Source organism: Prionailurus bengalensis, chromosome C1 (genome assembly GCF_016509475.1).
Source record: "Prionailurus bengalensis isolate Pbe53 chromosome C1, Fcat_Pben_1.1_paternal_pri, whole genome shotgun sequence".
Lineage (NCBI taxonomy): Eukaryota > Metazoa > Chordata > Mammalia > Carnivora > Felidae > Prionailurus > Prionailurus bengalensis.
Window position 1 is genome coordinate 161,874,563 of NC_057345.1, and position 6,000 is coordinate 161,880,562.

A 6,000-nucleotide genomic window follows, 5' to 3' on the forward strand; every position below is an offset into this window, starting at 1 on the left:
TTGCATAGTGAAGGAACTGACGAAAGGAAAAGGCAACCTGTTGAATGGGAGAAGATATTTGCAAATGAAACATCCAATAAGGGGATTATATACAAAATACATAAAGAACTTCTACAACTTGACACCAAAAGTAGAAATAATCCAATTAAAAATGAGTAGAGGACCTAAATAGACACTTTTCCAAACAAGACACACGTGGCTAACAGATACATGAAAAGATGCTTAACCTCACTAAATACCAGGGAAATCCAAATCAAATCATAATCAGGTATCACCCCACACCTATCACACCTGTCAGAATGGCTAGTATCAAAAGCACAAGAAACAAGTAAGTGTTGGTGGGGATGTGGAGAAAAGGGAACCCTCATGTGCTATTGGTGGGAATGTGAATTGGTGCAGCCACTGTGGAAAATAGTATGGAGGTTCCTCAAATTAGAAATACCATATGATTCAGTAATTCCATTACTGGGTATTTACTCAAAGAAAAAAATACTAATTTAAAAAGACACAGACACCCCTATGTTAACTGCAGCATTATTTACAATAGCCAAGATATGGAAGCAACCTCAGTGTTCACGGATAGACGAATGGATAAAGAAGATGCGGTATTTACGTTCTGTGGAATATTAGTCATAAAAAAATGAGATCTTGCCATTTGTGACAACATGGGTGGACCTAGAGCACATTATGCTAAGTGAAGTAAGTCAGAGAAAGACAGATACCATATAATTTCACTTAAATGTGGAATATAAAAAACAAAGCAAAGCAGAGACAGATGACCACAGAGAATTGGTGGTTGCCAGAGGGAAAGGGGGTGTGGGGGGGAAACAAGAAAATGGGTGAAGGGGAGTGGGAGATGGAGGCTTTCAGTTATGGAATGTGTAAGTCACAGGGATGAAAGGTACAGCACAGGTAATACAGTCATTAATACTGTAATAGCATTTTATGGTGACAGATGGCATCTATACTTGTGATGAGCACAGGATAATGTATAGACTTGTCTACTATGTTGTATACCTGTAACTAACACCATGTGTTAACTATACCTTGATTTAAAAAAAAATCACACACACACACACGCACACACACAAATTCTCTATCATTACCACAGTCCTCCCCATACCTTTTATCTGACCTCTAAGAATGGGAGAGGATCTTAACAAAAGTATGATTTATTTTCTTTTATGGTCACTTTTGGGTAGAAGTATGCAATAGTTTGGGTTTCTTCGTTATGTGAAGCTATTATAATTCATTTATTTTGACATTCAATAGTCATAAAGAACTTGTTAAAGTACCTATTACAGGCCAACGTCTATGGAAGGCAATAGAGATACAGAAGTAACACAGACTTGATTCTTGTTCTTGTGGAACTTACCATATGATAACTAATACTTAATCAAAAAAGTGGTTGGATGGCATGATAGCTAATTTATACTTTTAAATATAAAATCCACTGCCTTTTGTCTACATAATATTACTTACCAGATCTTGTATAGAATGGACCAAAAATCATAATCAGAATTTGTGAAAAAGTTATTCCCAAAGAGTAAAATAATGTAATGGATGCTTTCAGTAGGAATCAATTTGTGTTCTTTCCCTTTCTTTTAACTCTTACCAGTAGTGTAATAAAATACTGCAATACTTAAAAGACTATAAGAAAGAAAAATGTTTAGATAAAACAACAGATGGTGCTGTCAAACACAGATGAACTCACTTTATAGAAGTAACAGAATTTAAAATCTTGCATTAAGATATCAATGGTTGACATAAGAGGAGTACCTGATCCTGTGTGGGTAGAACTTGCCTTCAGAACCAACCCCATTCCCGGAAAATTTGGAATAGTCATTCTCAACCTGGGCTGCACATTTGAATTTCTAAGGAACATAAAATTTTAAAAAATCCCAATGCTTAGACATGCCAGATAGACTCTGTTAGAATCTCAGGATGGGACCCATGCATCAGTGCTGTTCAAGGCTCCCCACATGACTCAAAGTGCAGCTGATGTTGACAACTGCTTTAGAAGTCACTGGGTGGCCTGGATATTTATGGAAAGGGCTCTTCACTCATGGGAAATGCCTCGTTTCTGCTTATGGTGCTTCCACCGCACCAGCAACAAAAGCTGAGAAGCCAGAGGCATATTTGCCATAGAGAGGAAGCAAGTGGTCAGGGTGTATAAGAGCAAGGCTCGAGCCACACTGCTGAGTGTGAATTGGCTTCTGCTCCTAGAATATAACCTGGTGAGTGACTGACATGTTCGTGCCCCAGGTTCCTCATCTATAAAACAGGACTGATAGTAGGAACCTCACAGGTTCTTTAAAAAATATATTTTTTTAATTATATAGAGACAGCATGAGCAAGGGGAGAGGAACAGAGGGAGAAAGAATCTCAAGCACGTTCCACGCTGAGCATGGAGCCCAATGCAGGGCTCAATCCCACAACCCTGGGATCATGGGCTCACAACCCTGAGCCAAAATCAAGAGTCGGACGCTCAACCCACTGAGCCACTCAAATGCCCCTCTCATAGGTTCTGGTAAAGAGTAAATGAGATGATTCGGAAGTGCTTGTTAAATGTTTTTGTAATTACACTTGTTTGTTATGTAGAATCATAACACATTAAATAAAGTAGGAAGGAAGTAGAGAAATCTAGTTTTACTTCCTCATTTCACAGATGGGGAGACACAGTTTCTTTTGATTCTCACTGATCTTCTGTCTCACTCTTCAATGTCTATCATACCCCATGATTTACTAGTGGGTCTTATAGCTACAACCTACAAACTTAAGTACCTTTAACTACAAAGTACTGTGAACTGAAGTCTTGAATTTGAACTGCTTATCAACATAGGTTACTTTGTACAATAAGACTGACCTTATTTCTGTGTCTTACCCCTTAATACAATAACTGTAATGTAGGCTGGGGTTGGGGCATGCACACAAAGTCAGTGTGTAGGCATCTTGAAATTGCTTTGTACTGATTTTGGATTTTTTTTTTTTCTGAAATGGAAGAATGTAAAAAAAGCAGGTTCCTTTTTAAAATGCTTTCTCAGTTCTTTACACACACTATCAATTCTTTGGTTTCCTTTAGTGGGAGGGTGCCCTACCGTTTTGTTGCTTATTACCTTTATTGCTATGCAGAAGAGGAAATGCTCACAGGGCCCATCTTGTGCTTGACTTACATCATGAACATTAAAGATTAGAGTTTACTACTGGAAGAACAGCTTGAAAACTCCCATTTCTCCCTCTGACATGTCATAATGCACAGACTGAAAGACTTATAAAAGGCAAAAACGAAAAAATGAGCACTTTCCCCTAGGAAGACAGGTTCTGCTTCATCAAATAACTGACAGAACCCAAGTTCTAGGGCACCTGCCTCACGGATAGGAAGTCTCAATCAGCAGAGTGGCTATGAGCAGACTCCTCATACTTTAACAAGCCAAGAATCACCTGGAGATCTTGTGAAGATGAAGGTTCTGATTCAGGCAGTCTGCAACAGAGCCTAAGAATCAACATTTCTAACAAGCTCCAGGTGCTGCAAACCTGCTGGTCCATGGATTACACTTCGGGTAGCAATGGTTTCAGGGATAAGTCTTTGTCTAAGTTACTTCTCTGTCACTTCCTACTTGTGTGACCTTGGACAAATATGCTAACCCCTGACTTCTGGGGAAGAAGGCAGAGTAGGAGGATCCTAGCCTCATTTTGTTCCATAGATACAACTAGATAACACCCACATCAGTGTAAATAACCCGGAAGAACAAACAAAACCCAAAACCAGCAGAAGGAAACAAATAAAGATTAGAGCAGAAATAAATGATATAGAAACTAAAAAAACAATACAGCAGATCAATGACAACAGGAGCTGGTCCTTTGAAAAGGTCAACAAAATTGATAAACCTCTAGGAGATTCGGGGGGAGAGGGGGTAGAGAGCTCAAAATCACAAATGAAAGAGTACAGATAACAACGAACGCCAAATAAATACAAAGAATTCTAAGAGAATTACAAAAAACTATATGCTAACAAACTGGACAATCTAGAAGAAATGAATAAATTCCTAGAAACAAGTAGCCTACCAAAACTGAAGCAGGAGAAGATAGAAAATTTGAACAGACTGATTACCAGCAATGAAATGGAGGCAATAATCAAAAACTCCCAACAAACAAAAGTCCAGAACTAGACAGCTTCACAGGCAAATTCTACATAACATTTAAAGAAGAGCTAATACCTATTATTTTCAAACCATTCCCATAAGGAAAAATTCCAAAATCATTCCATGAAGTCAGCATTTACCCTGATACCAAAACCAAAGACACCACCAAAAAAGGGAACTATAGGCCAGTATCTCTGATTAACATAGATGCAAAAATCCTCAACAATTCGCAACCTGAATCCAACAATACATTTAAAAATCATTCAACATAATCAAGTGCAATTTATTCCCAGGATGCAAGGGTGGCTCAATATTTGCAAATCAATCAGTGTGATACATCACATCAATAAGAGAAAGGATAAAAACCACAGGATCATTTCAATAGATGTAGAAAAAGCATTTGACAAAGTACAATATCCATTCATGATAAAAACCCTCAACAAAGTAGTTTTGTAGGGAACATAAAATAGGCGTTATATGAAAACATTAAAAAAAAGCGTTATATGAAAAACCACAGTGAACATCACACTCAGTGGGGAAATGCTCTCAGGAGAGGTCAGGAACAAGACAAAGATGTCCACTCTCACCACTTTTATTCAACATAATACTAGAAGTCCTAGCCACAGCAATCCGACAACAAAAAGAAACAAAAGGCATCCAAATTGGTAAGAAATAAGTAAAACTTTCATTATTTGAAGCTGACATGATACTATATATAGAAAACTCAAAAGACTCCACCAAAAAACTTCTAGAACTGATAAATGAATTCAGTAAAGTCACAGTATATAAAATCGATATACAGAAATCCATTGCATTTCTATACACTAATAATGAAGCAGAAAGAGAAATTAAGAAAACAATCCCATTTACCAAAAATAATAAAATACTTAGGAATAAACTTAACTAAAGAGGTGAAAGACTTGTACTCTGAAAACTGTAAAATATTGATGAAAGAAACTGAAGATGGCAGAAAGAAATGGAAAGACCCTCCATGCTCATAGATTGGAAGAACAGATATTGTTCAAGTGTCTATACTACTCAAAGAAGTCTATGGATTTAATGCAATCCATATCAGAATACCAACAGCATTTTTTTTGTCCAATATATGAAGTTTATTGTCAAATTGATTTCCATACAACACCCAGTGCTCATCAACAGCATTTTTCACAGAACTAAAGCAAACAATCCTAAAGTTTGTATGGAACCAAAGAAGACTCCGAACAGCCAAAGCAATTTTTAAAAAGAACAAAACTGGAGGTATCCCAATCCCAGATTTCAAGATATACTACAAAGCTGTAGTAATCCAAACAGTATGGTACTGGCACAAAAACAGACACAGAGATCAAAAGAACAAAGAGCCCATAAATAAACCCATGATTATATGGTCAATTAATCTTCAACAAAGGAGGCAAAAATATGCAATGGTAAAAAGACAGTCTTTTCAACAAATGGTGCTGGGAAATCTGGAACAGCTACATGCAAAAAAAAAAAAAAAAAGAAACTGGAACACTTTCTTACACTTTACACAAAGATAAAGTAAATGGATTAGGGACTTAAATGTGAGACTTGAAACCATAAAAATCCTAGAAGAGAACACAGGAAGGAATTTTTCTGGTATCAGACATAGCAACATTTTCCTAAATAGGTCTCCTGAAGCAAGAGAACACAAACAAAAATAAACTTTTGGGACTACATCAAAGTAAAAAGCTCCTGTACAAAAAAGGACACCACCAACAAAACTAAAAGACAACCTACTGAATGGGAGAAGATATCTGCAAATGATACACCTGCCTGATAAGGGGTTAATATCCAAAAAATATAAAGATCTTATACAACCCAACACCAAACAAATAATCCA